General features: G+C 52.1%; 1 long non-coding RNA gene across 4 annotated transcripts; it reads right to left on the minus strand.

Moving 5' to 3' along the window:
* Nucleotides 1–1,870: 1,870 nt before the first annotated feature.
* On the minus strand, nt 1,871–12,193 carry LOC143696425 (uncharacterized). 4 transcript variants are annotated; one of them, XR_013185828.1, is made up of 4 exons: nt 11,893–12,193; nt 5,696–10,967; nt 4,722–4,803; nt 1,871–2,177 (listed from the first exon to the last, which is right to left on the minus strand). It is a non-coding gene; the product is annotated as an uncharacterized LOC143696425 (long non-coding RNA). The 4 variants fall into 4 exon arrangements; XR_013185827.1 differs by having other exon boundaries at nt 5,696–11,037; XR_013185826.1 differs by having other exon boundaries at nt 11,505–12,193.
* Between the last annotated feature and the right edge of the window lie 5,237 nt (nt 12,194–17,430).

Genomic DNA, 17,430 nt, shown 5'->3' on the forward strand with positions numbered 1-17,430 from the left:
TCCCCCCGTGCCCAGAGAAGAGGATCCACCTTGAGAGAGCCCTTGTGGCAGCGGGAGCTGGCCCCAGCTGAGGTTCCGGCCCCTCCTGAAAGGGTGCTCCCCGCAGACCATCTGGTGCAGCAGGATGCCCAGGGACCAGATCGTTGCTGCCTCGCCATGGTACCAGCCAAAGTGGGTCCATTCTGGGGGGCTGTAGGATGGTGTTCCTATGGAATACAGATGGAGTTCAGCAGGGGGATGCTGCTGCTCCCAGAGCCTGGCCCCAGCATCCCTGGGCCTGCGGGGGCTGCATCAGTGGCACACAGGGTGACCACTGCCCTCTCACCAGCTCCTGGGACTTGTGCACAAACTTAGGCTTGGAAAAGAAGCCACTGGTGTCAGAAGAGGGCAGAGGAAGCCCTGGCTAAGCCTGACCCTGACCTGCAAAGGAAAAACCCTCTCCGTGCTGGCGAAAAAACATGCCCTTATCCTCCCTGCCTGCATTGCCCCAAAAATATTATGAAGCCAATGCAAACAGGGTGAATGGAGCAGTCCAAGCCCTTCCTCTCACCTGCACACCAAACTGGCTGGGGCACAGGTTGTGGCCTGCCCCCTCTGCTACCCCCACCCACGGGGGTTTTGGTCGGGCTGGCTGCCCCAGCCCAGCCCCAGTCCTGGGCAGAGTGGCTGGCAAAGGCTGCCAGCAGGGCTGGAAGATGGCTCCCCACCCAGCCCCGCTCTAAAGCAACTCAGCTGATGACTCAGTCCCCTGACTGGCAGCAAAAGGGAGAATCCCCGCTGCCACAGCCAGCTTGGGCTGGGAGATGCTGGGTCATGAGATGCCAGCAGCGGGAGCACAGCCTCTGTAGGCTTACCTGCAAAGTGAGTGTAGGCTGTGACTTGCAGGTAGGTGCCACAGCCAAAGTCAATCAGTTTGGCCTGCCCAGTGGCCAGGTCAAGCACGATGTTCTCGGGTTTGATGTCGCGGTGCAGGACCCCGCAGCTGGTGCAGTGCCACACGGCCTCCAGCACCTGGCGGAACAGCTCCCGCACCACCTCCTCGGGCACGAACCGCCGTGCCCCGATGAAATGCTGCAGGTCCTGACAGCGCTCTGGCCGCTCCAGGACCATCACGATGTGTTCGGGGAGCTCGAGCCACTCCAGCAGCTGCACCACACCAGGGAAGCCAGTGGACACCTTGGCCAGCAGCACGATCTCCAGCGGGGCCCTGCTGCCGTCGGGCTGCGGGAGGAGCACGATGCCCTCAGTGGGGCCGATGCCGTGCCAGGCCTGGGGAAGCCCTGAACCAGCCCGGGATGCTCTGCGCCCTGCGCTGGCCCCACACCCACTCCCCCTCGAGGCGTCCTGGCGGCTTCCACCGTGCCGGGCCTCGGCTCATCCCCGCCCGGCAGCCCCGGCTGATGCCGCTGGCCCCGCTCACTCACCAGCTCGCCCCAGTGCCGGATGCGGTTCCGTGGCACCCTCTTGATGGCCACCTGCAAGCCAAGGGCAGCAGCGGGCTCAGCTCGCTGCCCGCTGCCGCCGCTGCAACTGAAGCACCGGGGCCGTTCGTCCCTGTGTCCGTTCCCCGCTCGCCCCACGAGCCCCACGTTCGAGCCCCGCGTTCCCTGGGCACAGCCCCTGAGTCTGTCCAAACATGGGAACTTTGCAGCCTTGAGCCCAGATGCAGAGCCCTGACTCCTGAACACTGCACAGCAATCCCCTCGCTTGCTGCTCTGCATTGACCTTGCTGATGGTCAAATGCTGTCGGGGCACCTTCCCTTGCTGTAGGATTCCTACCTGACCCCAGCACTGCACTTACATCTCCAGTGTTGCTTTGCAGTAAAAACAGGGGAAGGACAACTTGTTGGCTATGGAGAGAGAGACTGACTCAGTGATCAGAATCCGGTTTTATTGTGGGATACAAGTGCTTATATACTATTTTAGGGAGACTAGTAATGTGTACTACAAGGATTAGTACTTATGCATATAACAACATCTCTTGCTTGCAGAGTTAATTGGGATTTTCTTTTTCCGGTAAACCTGTCTGATTTAATCTTCTTGCAATCCAGGTCTAATTTTCAAAGTTCCATTTGCTTTTGCCAAGGCATCCTGTTATCAAATCTCTTATGTTAACCAGGTCCGAAGTCTATCATCTGTCTTGTGTCCCCCAGCATTCCAACAAGGTCTCCCAACACCTACAATGATTCCACAAGGATGGGAAATAATTATCATTGATTTGAAAGATAGCTTTTTTACAATTCCATTGGCTGATTAGGATAAGGAAAAGTTATTATGCATATTCGTAGCCATACATCGCTGCCCGGATTTTTTGTTGAAGGTAACGCCTATGTGGATTCCCTTGTGGCTGCCTCAGCAGTAAAAATGGTGCCTAATGTGTTACAGCAAGCTGTTCTATCTCGCCAATTTTTTCATCAGGGTGCTCAGGCACTATGGCAGCAATTTAAATTATCACATAGTGAAGCAAAGTCAATTATTTTTTTCTTGCCCTGATTGTCATATGTCTCATGTTTCACAATATTAGAGTACTAATCCTAGAGGCTTACTCCCTTTGCAAGAATGGCAAACAGATGTGACAAAAATGCCTGAATTTGGCCGTTTAAAGTATGTTCACATCACAATTGACACCTTTTCTCATGCCATGGTTGCTTCAGGATTGGCAGGTGAAACAGCTCGGGATGTTATCCGTCATTTTTGCCACGCCTTTTCCATCTTAGGTGTTCCATCACATGTAAAGATGGATAATGGCCCGGCATATGTTTCAAAGAAATTGCAAGTATTTTTTCATGCTTGGGGTATTGGTCATTCTACTGGTATCCCTCATGCTTTAACAGGCCAAGCAATTATTGAATGTGCTCACGGTGTGTTGAAGCGCCAGGTACAAAAACAAAAAGGGGGAATAGAGAACGAGTCACCTCAAGTGACATTAGACAAAGCTGTTTATGTCTTAAACTTTCTGTGTACTTTACCTGACTTACAAGAGTCTTCTATATTCTATAATTTTTCGTCTTTGAAATCAAAACAGCCAAACTTTGAGAAAGGTATTAAGATATGGGTAAAAGATTTAATCACAGGAAAGTGGACTGGCCCAGTGGAATTAATAACATGGGGAAGAGGATATGCATGTGTTTTAACAGAAAATGGCCCTCGTTGGGTCTCTGCCCATTGTGTTAAACCTTATTTGGAGCACACAGAAAAGGACAGGATGGGTGGTTCTACAGTGGAGCAAAATGAGTAGGTAATTGCATTGGTGATTAGGTGGATGGAAGCATGGACCCTCAAGGAATGTGTGGTAAAGATGGTAATTCGAGACAGAGTAAAGGGAGTTATAGGCTTATGCTGAAAATCCAAAATTTAAGTTAGTGGGTGTTACTTTTGCTTCTTTTCCTTGAATTCTCTTATAGAGAGGTTGGTAGTACTGAGTAATGTGTCTAGTACCATTTCCTTTTGCAGGGCACTGATGGTCCCAAAATAGGGTAATTTGATGCACCTAAGGGAGAAGTGTTGCCTTTGCATAGGGGTTGAATTAGTAGCTGAAGTCCACACTTTGAGCAACTAGGTTGGTTGCCCAGTATGATAGCAGCAACCAGTTGTAAAGTTAAGTGGATGCTACTTGGTTCTAAGTGGTGACTAGGCAGATGACTTGGTCTCTGACTCTGTGTGGGAGAAAGTTATTTGATTAGTGGTGAAGGTGTCATTCTGCTACAAATGTGTCATCTGGAAATTGCGAGGTCTGTAACGGTATTTGAAGATCTGTTTTTATGTGCTTTGTTTGTATATGAACCTTAAGATTGTGAGGGTGTGTGTTGTGGAGTTGGTAGAAGTTGGTTATCTGTAAGTGAATGAAGAATCGATCCTCTGTCTGCTTGGATTTTTGCAAGGGCCCTGCAGGAGTCCTTAGCAGTTGTACTTGCGGGTCAAATACAAAAAGGGGGAATTGTAGGAAAGACATTCTGTGCTGTTCTTGTGAGCCAGCAAAGGCCTCCTGAAGATAAAGGAAAGCCCCATATCTCTCCTGAGGAAGACACCAAGGTTGTCACCATGGAGACATGATGAAGGAGAGAAAGTTAAGAGATACAGACTTTAGCTGGCTCACAGAATGATGTGGCTCCTTGGTCACCCACTGAGAACTTTGTTTCTTTCCTATAACCAATGGGCAGTGAATGTGTATGTTAAGTGAATATAAATATCTTGAAAAAGTATAAAAGCAACATGTTGCTATAATAAATCTCTCTTGCACCCTTCTGATGGAGTCATGGTACTTTGGGCTGTGTCATGCTCTATAACGACATCAGAGGACTCCAGGAAGGGCATGGAATGTGTGCAGGATCTGGTTGCAACATCAGCAGAAGACAAGACGGAGAAGCGTCAATCACCCAACGTGGCCAGGAGAAGTGGTAAGCAGATAAATTGGGCTTTCGCTGCCTCTGCAGTGCCTCAGGCTCCTCTGGAACTTGGCACCTTAGCCCAGGCAGTGCTTTGGAGACCTCTGCTTGTTCCCTTGCCTCTCCCTGTCCCTGCTGTGGCACACCCCTTTGTTTGTTCTCTCTCTTGTGGCAGCCCATGGCTTTCACAAGGGCACCTTCACTCCACTGCCTTCCTCCCTGGCCCCGTGTCCCTGCACACACACACTGGCCTCTCTTGCACAGCCTCCAGCGAGAGCTTTTTGCCCCCAGTGTTGTCTGGTGCAAGTCAGGGTCTCAGAGCAGAAATCTCCTTGCCTTGATGTCCAGAGGTCCTTTTGCTCCATGTTTGCTGACAGGTTTCTGTGACCCTCTCTTCCATCCAATGTGCAGGTGCAACCTGAAAGGAGAAGAATCAGAAGCTTTAGAAGAATGTTCCCCCCAGACTATTTACCTTGCCTGTCCCCAAGTCTGCCCATCGAAATTGGTCAACTTTTGAAATAGAAGAGTCCTCCAGTAGCTCAGGGGAGCAGCAGCCCTCCTGCTGATGCACAGCCTGTGGAGAAAGGGGTCAGTGGCCCAAACGTGTGCTTTGGAAAGCAGAATTGGGTTCCTAAATCCTGTTGGAAGTCTCTGTAATAGACCTGTGGTGGCTGAGGGATGTACGTGGGAAGGGTTTGCCAGCCTTGAACTGAACTTGTTGATGCTCTGAGCTCTGTTGTGTCTGGGAGCCTGTTCCTTTCCCCTTGCCCAAGGGCAGAGTGTTGGTGAGGGCTGGAGTTGGAGGCTGTGTCTGCCTCGAGAGCCGGTACCGTGGGGCTGCAGGTGCTCCTGCTAGCGTGGGCTTGTCTGAGCCGGGCCCTGTGCCTCTCTCAGGTGTCCCTGCAGCAGTCACAGCTGGCCCAAGACTGACAGGACCACCTGGAGAGCTGTGTAGGGAGCAGGCAGGAGACACAAGGTGCAGAAGGGACGTCCTTGCTTCCTGATCTTCTCAGAGAGGAGCCAGGCTACAGCTTGATGCAGTCTTAGGCTTAGTCAATAGTTTATGTTTAAAGCACAGTATAGGTGTAATTGAACCTTTGTACAACTGTGTTCCATAGGATGAAGGATATATTTCTATAAAAATAAAGTTTATTATGATCTCGATTAAACTAAAAGATCTTTATCAGGGTTATTTACTACCCAGTGCAGAGACCTATGACTTCCAGTATAGTGCATTATATCTGAAGCAACATTGAAGCAATTCTAGTAAAGCCAGCAAAAAACAATTCTTAAAGATTGATGCTACTCACCCAAACCAATGACCATGGGTAAACATTTCTCTCAGCCTCAAGGTGCGACCTTGAGGAGCATCCTCACTCCAGGGAGGAATCTGCAGAATGGAGACATGTGCCATGAACCACTTCGGTGAGGGCAGGAGAAACCTGCCATGTGTGGAGCTTTTTCATTTGTCCTTAGGAAGCTGCAGCCCGTTTGTTCTCAGAGTCACAGAATCTCAGGCTGGGGGAGGCTGGAGGCACCTCTGGAGGTCACCTTGCCCAGCCCCTGCTCCATCAGGGCCACCCAGAGCCAGGTGCCCAGGATGTGTCCAGGTGGCTTTTGAGTCTCTGCAGGGATGGCGACTCTCCCACCTCCCCAGGCACCTGCAGCAGTGCTTGGCCACCCTCCCAGTGCGGAAGTGTCTCCTGAGCTCGGAGGGCCCCTCCTGTGGGTCACTTTGTGCCCGAGGCCCCTGGGGCTGTCCCTGACCGTCTCCTCTGCAGCCTCCGCCTGGCTTTTCATCCCCAGGGATGAGATGCCCTGAGTCTGCTCTGCTCCAGGCTGGGCAGTGCCAGCTCTCTCAGCCTCTCCTCATGGCAGAGACACTCCAGTCCCTCCATCAGCTTCATGGCCCTTTGCTGGACTCTGTCCAGTCTATCCCTGTGTCCTGTACTGGGCAGCCCAGCTCTGGGCCCAGCACTCCAGGGCTGGCCTCACTGGTGTGGAACAGAGGGAAAGGATCCCCTTCCTCTGCCAGCTGTGACACAGCTCCCAGTGCAGCCCAGGACGCTGTTCTGCATTGCTGCAGGAGCACATTGCTGGCCCATGGGCATCCTGGTGTCCAGCAGAACCCGGACAAACTTCAGTTTTCCAACTGGGTGGCCCCCAGCAGTCATTGGTACCTGTGGTTGAGCCTTCCCAAGGACAGGACTCAGCACTTGTCATTGAACTGGTCACCCTTGTTGAACTGTCCCTCTGGATGGCAGCACTTCTCTCTGGCAGATCAGCCACTCCTCCTGGTTTGTGGGAGGGCACACCCTGGCCCCCTCACCCAGTTCACTAACAAAAGTGTCAGGAAGGACTGGGCTCAGCATTGTCCTCTGGGGTGTACTGTGGGGACCCTGGGGGGCATCCCCTGGCTTGGGGATCTTGGGTCGGCTGTCTGTTTTCTGCTCCGAGATGCATGGGATGGTTCTGTGGCAGCCCGTGCTCTGAAGAATGAGTCTGGACTCTTCACTTTTCGGTCTTCAGGTTGTTTATTATTTCTTACCTACAAAATTTTCTTTCTGCCCAGCTGAGATCTGCTCAGCAAGGCAGCCACAAGCACTCTGACCACCCCCGAGATGGTGTTGTCCTTTTATACTACAAACTACGTATATCATATTTACTTTTAATTCCCAATACCTATCACCTATGTTAGACAGTGCATTTCTACTCTAAACCAATCCCAAAGTGCCAACACCACAGCAGAAAATGGAGAACAAGAAGAAGAAAGAAGAAGGACTAGACAGGCCCTGATTCCTCCATCTTGTCCCCATAACCCCCACACCAAAAATCCTAAAATCTACATTTTCACCCTGTGAATACTTTATTACTACACCATTCAAACCTGTGTGGCTTTCACATCCCCATACCAAGCTGGCAATTTGTTGGAAGGATCAAAATCAAGCCACCAGGTGTTCCGGGCAGCACGCCAGGGTCTCCAAGCCCCCCAACAGGGTTCTCGGCAACTCTGGACATCTGGAGGGATGTGCTGAGTTCCCACATAGGGAGACACAAGAAGCTTCCCTCAAAAAGCTCTTAAGACCCTATTGGCTCCTTCCCCTGTTCCTATGCCTGTTCCTATGTCCCTGAGCCACTCCCTCCCTATTCCCTGACTGGCCCTCATTTTTGTACTGCCTGGAGACCAGGTTCACCCCCTGCCCCTCAGGAGGGAGAAACCTCAAGTCTCCCATGAATGTCCCTGGGGACTCGGAACTTCTCCCCACGCAGCTGAATTAAACATCTGTGGATACCATGCAAAGGCTCTTTTTGCCTCCTTACCCTGGACTTTACTAGCAGCTATTCAGGCTGCAACAGTCCACCGCTAAACTTTGTGCCACTGATCACCAGGGTTCCAAGAAGGCAGATCCTGTGCAAGGCGTCTTTGCTTGTATGTACTTATTCAGAAAGCCGCTAAACTTTGTGCCACTGATCACCAGGGTTCCAAGAAGGTAGATCCTGTGCAAGGTGTCTTTGCTTGTATGTACTTATTCAGAAAGAATTGGCAGGATTTACAACTGGGATTTCTGCTCCATATCTTATGTGGGAAAAAATTGAATGATCCACGCTTCCTCTCACTGGTGGTGAGTAAAGTGGTCCTATTGTTGGTGGCAGGGGATGTCACCTGCATAGGAACTGTGCCAGACTGGTGTGACATACTGTGGAAAGGAGCACTCTGAGGGAGGTAAAAGCTGGGCTGTAGAGATCATTCAAAGACTATTCTTCAAACCATAGAAGCCCCTGTTTTGTGAAGACCAGGAACAACTCCTAGGCAAGGGCTGAAGCTGCATATCTATGAGTTCCTTTACCTCCTAGGTCAATTTCTCCATTCATGATAGCAGATTGTCCTGGTTTAAAAGACAGATGTCTTCCAAGAAAGCTGGGAATCTTCCTGGAATGGAGAGATAGCCCCCTTCCTCCAAATCATTATAACTTGAAATTACAGGGCTTCCGGGCAAAGATATGGGAAAAGAAATATCAGTTCTTTACTAGAATATATATATATATATATATATATATATATTCTAGTAAATATATATATATATAGAGAGAGAGAGAGAGAGAGAGAGAGGGAGGGGTAATAAGAGAGAAGAAGCAGCAGTGCCCCCAAAGCAATGCCAGACTCTTCCCACCCGTTGAGCAGTTCTGCCTTTGCTGTAGTTCTGACCACAGCCGGCAGAGGGCGCTGTGAGCTGAGGCCAGGGAGAGTGGCTGCAGTGACTCTGCCCTGGCTCCAGGGGGCGCTGTCGGCCCAGGCGGCTTCAGGGGCCACGGCTGCGAGCCCTGAGCCAGCCCAGGGGTTAACGGCAGCCTCGGGGACACAGAGAACCTGGGGCTCTGCTTTTCCCAGGTTCTCACCCATCTGTTGCAGTATCCTGGTGATGGCAGCTCTGCTGTGGTTCCAGTCAAACAGCACCTGAGGCTCCCTCTCTCCAGAGAGAAAGAGAATAGGTGGGGTGGTCCCATTTCCCCTCAAGCACCCACGCAGATGGTGAGAATCTTCCTGGTGATGGCGAGTGTTGAAAAGTCCCTGTCAACCAGCAGCTGCAGCAAGCAGTGGGCTCACCTATGGATGGCAAGGAGAATTCTGAAGCAGCACCAAAAACTGCCCAAACTGCCTTGCTCCTAGCATGGCCAGCTGGTTCTTCCCTCAGCAAGCCAGTGCCCAACCCTGCCCTCCCTCCCTGGAAGCTTCCAGTGGAATGGGAGGGTCACTGGCCAGTTCTTTCCCATCTCAATTGCCCCACAGGCAATTCCTTCCCAGGCAGGGAACTGCCTGGCATCAACTGCCCTCTCCTCAACACAACATCAACAGGCATCAACTGCCCTCTCCTCACCACATCCCTCTTTTCAGGTAACAAATGAGAGAAAATTCACCAAAAATCCACCCAAACACACATTTTCCACCCTGACTTTTTTCCCATACCAACATGTTACATCAAACTCTGACTTTTAAACTATATACATCCATGTATTATCCCAATTAAATATGTACATAGATACATACATGCTGATATGGATACAGGCACAGTGTTTTGGGCAATTCACCCCAAAAACAAGGTCCCCTGGAGATATCCATTATGTTTATCCATCTTTCTGCATCACCCACCAAGTCCAATCCAGTCCCTGAGCAAAGACAACCCCACAGGTGGTTTTGTCTTTGCTCGAGACAGAATTAATCCTAACAGTCTTTCCTAGCACACCTCTCATGCACACCACCAGAACTTTGTCTCCACCTGCTGTGCACAGGGGTTCAGATTGGGCATGGTCAGCTTGGTTGGTGGAATCTCTGCTATTAACTAACCATGTAGCTTTTGCTAAATGCAGCTCCCACTGCTTGAGGGTCCCATCCCCCCATTGCCTTCAATGTGTTTTTGAAAAGTTCATTGCACCGCTCAACTTTCCTGGCCGCTGGTGCATGGTGGGGAATGTGATATAACCACTCAATGCCAGGTTCTCTAGCCCAGGTGTTGATAAGGCTGTCCCTGAGATGAGTCCCTTTGTTGGACTCAATTCTCTCGTAGGTACCATGCCTCCAAAGGACCTGCTTTTCAAGACCCACAATGGTGTTCTTGGCAGTGGCATGAGGCACAGGGTAGGTCTCCAACCATCCAGTGGGGGATTCTACCATTGGGAGCATGTAGCACTTGCCTTGGCAGGTTTGAGGCAGCCTGATGTAGTCAATCTACCAGGCCTTGCCATAATTCTGTTTAACCATGGCCCCCCACACCACAGGGGCTTCACTCGCTTAGCTTGCTTGATGGCAGCTCACGTTTCACAGTCATGGATAACCTGGGAGATGCTGCCCATGGTTACATCCACCCCTGGGTCTCGTGCCCACCTATAGGCGGCACCTCTGCCCCGATGGCCTGAGGCACCATGGGCCCATCGAGCTGGGAACAACTGTCCCTTGTGTTGCCAATCCAAACCTATCTGTAACACCTTGATTTTTGCAGCCTGATCCACCTCTTCATTCTTTCAGTGCTCCTCATTAGCCCAAGTCTTGGGCATGTGGGCACCCACATGACAGACTTTCACAGGTAGCTTCTCTACCTGAGTGGCAATGTCTTCCCATTCGTCGGCAGCCCAGATTGCTTTTCCCCTATGCTGCCAATTGGTCTTTTTCCACTTTTCCAGCCAGGAAAGGCCTCCACAGAGCATTGTCTACCATCCATGAGTCAGTGTAGAGAGAGAGTTCTGGCCACTTCTCTCCCTCAGCAATGTTCAGGGCCAACTGGATGGCTTTGAGTTCAGCAAACTGGCTCGATCCACCCTCTCCTTCAGTATCTTCTGCAACCTGTCCCGTGGGGCTCCATTCACTGCTTTACACTTTCAGTTCATCCTTACAATGTGACAGGAACTGTGAGTGTAAAGAGCACAGCGTGTTTCTCCTTGTAGCTGTTGGTTCCAAGGTGGAGCTTCCTCCACACACAACACCTGTTTCTGCTCCTCTTTTTCCAGTAGATCAAAGCTCTCACCTTCAGGTCAATTCATAATTATCTCCAAGATCCCAGAGCAGTTTGTATTTCCAATACTGGCATGCTGTGTGATGAGGACAATCCATTTGCACCTGCACCATGCCTTGCTGTACCCGGACAGCCCACAGGAGTCCCTGTGACAGGTGGCCATCAGGTTCATCTCTGAACCACGAGCCTGGGCTTCCCCTCCCCACCCTACACCACCCAACCTCTCCCCCCCACGCCCAGCTCCACCCAACCTTGCCCTGCCACACTGAAGCCCACGCCATCCTCCACACCTCACCTTGTCCCACCCCATCCCAGCTCTGCCCCACCACGCCACACTTTACACAGCCCCTCCCTGCCGTGCCCAGCCACGCCCTGCCCTGCACCGCTCCACCCACAGCGCCCTACCCCGCTGAACTGGGCCCTGCCCTGCCAAACCCTGTCCCGCCCTGCCCTGCACCGCTCCACCCACAGCGCCCTACCCCGCTGAACTGGGCCCTGCCCTGCCAAACCCTGTCCCACCCTGCCTGCCCCGCCCAGCTCCACCCTTCACTGCCCAACCCTGCCACACCCGGCCCTGCCCCACCCTGCTCCACCCAAACCTGTTCCTCCTCACCCCGCTGCAGCTCGGCCCAAGCCCCAGAAGCGCCAGCCGGGCCCGGCGCCGTGGAGCCCCGCCTGGCCTGGGCATTGCTGCTGCCGCCCTCTGGCAGCCGTGCCCTGGGGCGGCAGCGTGCGCCAAGGGCCGGGCTGAGCCCTGCCGGGCCAGCAGCCCGTGTGGCCGCAGCGCCGGCAGCGCCGCTGGCAGGGAGCTGTGCCGCTGGCGCCGTGACAGGCTCTGTGTTCACAGGCAGGGCCGCGCGGCACCTGAGGGGGCAGCAGCAAGAGCTGCAGCTGATCTGCACTGGTGAATGAGGGTAGCGGGCTGAGCGCGGGGGCTGCCGGGGGAAGAGCTGCAAGCCCTGCCCCGGGGCTGAGGGCTCTGCTCCCTGTGCGGACCAAACCTGGCGTAGCCAGAGCGCATGCACCGATTTCAGGCCCATGTGTGGCAAGAGCATCCAGCAGCTTCGGGCTGATCCCCTTGCTCCTTGCTCCCTCCTGGCCATGGCCAGAGCCGGCTGGCATGGCCCTGGCACGGGGCTCTCCTCGGGTCACCAAAGATCCGGGATCTGACCATGGCATGGTTCCTCTCCCACGCAGCCCTTGAAGACAAGACAGAGGACATCAGCCCTGCCACCAGAAGCCTGGTGCTCGAAAGAGCCTTTGTCCTCCGGGCTGTGGCAAGAGCTCTGGGCTCCATCTTGCAGAAGCCAAGTGGCCACAAATGAAGGCCATTTTCCATGGGAAAAAGATGTCCTTTCTCCAGGGTCTCAGTAATATGTTCAAGGTGGCGTTTGAGGCTCTAAATACTTCCAAGGCCCTAGTTGCTGCCAGCTTTTCTTTTGGAAAAATCCAGCAACGATTGCATCATTCTAGCTAGGCTCCCACTTTCTGCCAGGGTGAGTGGCTGCCAAGGGAGGCCATTTGCCATGGGAAAAAGAAGTCCTTTCCCCAGGGTCTGGGTGTCAGATGAAAGGTGGCCTTTGGGGTTCTGAGGACTTGTAGGGTAGTACTTACTGGCTAGAGTAGAGGAAATGGATTCTATTTGAATATCTGTCTAGAGGCTTTGCCCCACAGGTCCTGGTTGTCCTTGATGGGCTGCAGCTGTGAGCATTGAAGAGAACTGGGATAAAAGGGGGCGGCTTAGCCATTCAGGGAGAGCCTTGAAGGAGCCCTGAACTGGGAAAGAACAGCATGCAGAAGAAAGCGTCTGTGCTGTGAAGATCTGCAGCCATAAGAACACACCGAGGAGGTATGGACTTTAGCAATCTGAGAACAGCATGATGGGACTCTAGAGAAATAGAACAACAACAAGTGGCAGCTTTAGATTTGGAGCAATCCAGCAAAGCTTGCAAATTTCTTGCTGGGCACCACCCTCTTGGTCAGGGTGAGAGGCCAGAAATGGAGGCCATTTTCCATGGGGAAAACGAAGTCATTGGCCCAGGCTCTGGGTGTCAGATGAAAGGTGGCGTCTGGGGCTCTAAGGACTTGCAGGGTCCTAGTTGCTGGCAGCTTTCGTTCTGGAAGGATCCAGCAGAGTTTGTAGATTCCTGGCTTGGCACTGCCCTGCCTGCCAGGCCAAGTGGCCACAAATGAAGGCCATTTTCCATGGGAAAAAGAAGTCCTTTCCCCAGGGTCTCAGTAATATGTTCAAGGTGGCGTTTGAGGCTCTAAGTACTTCCAGGGCCCTAGTTGCTGCCAGCTTTTCTTTTGGAAAAATCCAGCAACGATTGCATCATTCTAGCTAGGCTCCCACTTTCTGCCAGGGTGAGTGGCTGCCAAGGGAGGCCATTTGCCATGGGAAAAAGAAGTCCTTTCCCCAGGGTCTGGGTGTCAGATGAAAGGTGGCCTTTGGGGTTCTGAGGACTTGTAGGGTAGTACTTACTGGCTAGAGTAGAGGAAATGGATTCTATTTGAATATCTGTCTAGAGGCTTTGCCCCACAGGTCCTGGTTGTCCTTGATGGGCTGCAGCTGTGAGCATTGAAGAGAACTGGGATAAAAGGGGGCGGCGTAGCCATTCAGGGAGAGCCTTGAAGGAGCCCTGAACTGGGAAAGAACAGCATACAGAAGAAAGCGTCTGTGCTGTGAAGATCTGCAGCCATAAGAACACACCGAGGAGGTATGGACTTTAGCAATCTGAGAACAGCATGATGGGACTCTAGAGAAATAGAACAACAACAAGTGGCAGCTTTAGATTTGGAGCAATCCAGCAAAGCTTGCAAATTTCTTGCTGGGCACCACCCTCTTGGTCAGGGTGAGAGGCCAGAAATGGATGCCATTTTCCATGGGGATAACGAAGTCATTGGCCCAGGCTCTGGGTGTCAGATGAAAGGTGGCGTCTGGGGCTCTAAGGACTTGCAGGGTCCTAGTTGCTGGCAGCTTTCATTCTGGAAGGATCCAGCAGAGTTTGTAGATTCCTGGCTTGGCACTGCCCTGCCTGCCAGGCCAAGTGGCCACAAATGAAGGCCATTTTCCATGGGAAAAAGAAGTCCTTTCCCCAGGGTCTCAGTAATATGTTCAAGGTGGCGTTTGAGGCTCTAAGTACTTCCAGGGCCCTAGTTGCTGCCAGCTTTTCTTTTGGAAAAATCCAGCAACGATTGCATCATTCTAGCTAGGCTCCCACTTTCTGCCAGGGTGAGTGGCTGCCAAGGGAGGCCATTTGCCATGGGAAAAAGAAGTCCTTTCCCCAGGGTCTGGGTGTCAGATGAAAGGTGGCCTTTGGGGTTCTGAGGACTTGTAGGGTAGTACTTACTGGCTAGAGTAGAGGAAATGGATTCTATTTGAATATCTGTCTAGAGGCTTTGCCCCACAGGTCCTGGTTGTCCTTGATGGGCTGCAGCTGTGAGCATTGAAGAGAACTGGGATAAAAGGGGGCGGCTTAGCCATTCAGGGAGAGCCTTGAAGGAGCCCTGAACTGGGAAAGAACAGCATGCAGAAGAAAGCGTCTGTGCTGTGAAGATCTGCAGCCATAAGAACACACCGAGGAGGTATGGACTTTAGCAATCTGAGAACAGCATGATGGGACTCTAGAGAAATAGAACAACAACAAGTGGCAGCTTTAGATTTGGAGCAATCCAGCAAAGCTTGCAAATTTCTTGCTGGGCACCACCCTCTTGGTCAGGGTGAGTGGCCAGAAATGGAGGCCATTTTCCATGGGGAAAACGAAGTCATTGGCCCAGGCTCTGGGTGTCAGATGAAAGGTGGCGTCTGGGGCTCTAAGGACTTGCAGGGTCCTAGTTGCTGGCAGCTTTCGTTCTGGACGGATCCAGCACAGTTTGTAGATTCCTGGCTTGGCACTGCCCTGCCTGCCAGGCCAAGTGGCCACAAATGAAGGCCATTTTCCATGGGAAAAAGATGTCCTTTCCCCAGGGTCTCAGTAATATGTTCAAGGTGGCGTTTGAGGCTCTAAGTACTTCCAGGGCCCTAGTTGCTGCCAGCTTTTCTTTTGGAAAAATCCAGCAACGATTGCATCATTCTAGCTAGGCTCCCACTTTCTGCCAGGGTGAGTGGCTGCCAAGGGAGGCCATTTGCCATGGGAAAAAGAAGTCCTTTCCCCAGGGTCTGGGTGTCAGATGAAAGGTGGCCTTTGGGGTTCTGAGGACTTGTAGGGTAGTACTTACTGGCTAGAGTAGAGGAAATGGATTCTATTTGAATATCTGTCTAGAGGCTTTGCCCCACAAGTCCTGGTTGTCCTTGATGGGCTGCAGCTGTGAGCATTGAAGAGAACTGGGATAAAAGGGGGCGGCGTAGCCATTCAGGGAGAGCCTTGAAGGAGCCCTGAACTGGGAAAGAACAGCATGCAGAAGAAAGCGTCTGTGCTGTGAAGATCTGCAGCCATAAGAACACACCGAGGAGGTATGGACTTTAGCAATCTGAGAACAGCATGATGGGACTCTAGAGAAATAGAACAACAACAAGTGGCAGCTTTAGATTTGGAGCAATCCAGCAAAGCTTGCAAATTTCTTGCTGGGCACCACCCTCTTGGTCAGGGTGAGAGGTCAGAAATGGAGGCCATTTTCCATGGGGAAAACGAAGTTATTGGCCCAGGCTCTGGGTGTCAGATGAAAGGTGGCGTCTGGGGCTCTAAGGACTTGCAGGGTCCTAGTTGCTGGCAGCTTTCGTTCTGGAAGGATCCAGCAGAGTTTGTAGATTCCTGGCTTGGCACTGCCCTGCCTGCCAGGCCAAGTGGCCACAAATGAAGGCCATTTTCCATGGGAAAAAGAAGTCCTTTCCCCAGGGTCTCAGGAATATGTTCAAGATGGCGTTTGAGGCTCTAAGTACTTCCAGGGCCCTAGTTGCTGCCAGCTTTTCTTTTGGAAAAATCCAGCAACGATTGCATCATTCTAGCTAGGCTCCCACTTTCTGCCAGGGTGAGTGGCTGCCAAGGGAGGCCATTTGCCATGGGAAAAAGAAGTCCTTTCCCCAGGGTCTGGGTGTCAGATGAAAGGTGGCCTTTGGGGTTCTGAGGACTTGTAGGGTAGTACTTACTGGCTAGAGTAGAGGAAATGGATTCTATTTGAATATCTGTCTAGAGGCTTTGCCCCACAGGTCCTGGTTGTCCTTGATGGGCTGCAGCTGTGAGCATTGAAGAGAACTGGGATAAAAGGGGGCGGCTTAGCCATTCAGGGAGAGCCTTGAAGGAGCCCTGAACTGGGAAAGAACAGCATGCAGAAGAAAGCGTCTGTGCTGTGAAGATCTGCAGCCATAAGAACACACCGAGGAGGTATGGACTTTAGCAATCTGAGAACAGCATGATGGGACTCTAGAGAAATAGAACAACAACAAGTGGCAGCTTTAGATTTGGAGCAATCCAGCAAAGCTTGCAAATTTCTTGCTGGGCACCACCCTCTTGGTCAGGGTGAGAGGCCAGAAATGGAGGCCATTTTCCATGGGGAAAACGAAGTCATTGGCCCAGGCTCTGGGTGTCAGATGAAAGGTGGCGTCTGGGGCTCTAAGGACTTGCAGGGTCCTAGTTGCTGGCAGCTTTCGTTCTGGAAGGATCCAGCAGAGTTTGTAGATTCCTGGCTTGGCACTGCCCTGCCTGCCAGGCCAAGTGGCCACAAATGAAGGCCATTTTCCATGGGAAAAAGAAGTCCTTTCCCCAGGGTCTCAGTAATATGTTCAAGATGGCGTTTGAGGCTCTAAGTACTTCCAGGGCCCTAGTTGCTGCCAGCTTTTCTTTTGGAAAAATCCAGCAACGATTGCATCATTCTAGCTAGGCTCCCACTTTCTGCCAGGGTGAGTGGCTGCCAAGGGAGGCCATTTGCCATGGGAAAAAGAAGTCCTTTCCCCAGGGTCTGGGTGTCAGATGAAAGGTGGCCTTTGGGGTTCTGAGGACTTGTAGGGTAGTACTTACTGGCTAGAGTAGAGGAAATGGATTCTATTTGAATATCTGTCTAGAGGCTTTGCCCCACAGGTCCTGGTTGTCCTTGATGGGCTGCAGCTGTGAGCATTGAAGAGAACTGGGATAAAAGGGGGCGGCTTAGCCATTCAGGGAGAGCCTTGAAGGAGCCCTGAACTGGGAAAGAACAGCATGCAGAAGAAAGCGTCTGTGCTGTGAAGATCTGCAGCCATAAGAACACACCGAGGAGGTATGGACTTTAGCAATCTGAGAACAGCATGATGGGACTCTAGAGAAATAGAACAACAACAAGTGGCAGCTTTAGATTTGGAGCAATCCAGCAAAGCTTGCAAATTTCTTGCTGGGCACCACCCTCTTGGTCAGGGCGAGTGGCCAGAAATGGAGGCCATTTTCCATGGGGAAAACGAAGTCATTGGCCCAGGCTCTGGGTGTCAGATGACAGGTGGCATCTGGGGCTCTAAGGACTTGCAGGGTCCTAGTTGCTGGCAGCTTTCGTTCTGGAAGGATCCAGCAGAGTTTGTAGATTCCTGGCTTGGCACTGCCCTGCCTGCCAGGCCAAGTGGCCACAAATGAAGGCCA

The sequence above is a fragment of the Agelaius phoeniceus genome, chromosome 34 (genome assembly GCF_051311805.1).
Source record: "Agelaius phoeniceus isolate bAgePho1 chromosome 34, bAgePho1.hap1, whole genome shotgun sequence".
NCBI lineage: Eukaryota > Metazoa > Chordata > Aves > Passeriformes > Icteridae > Agelaius > Agelaius phoeniceus.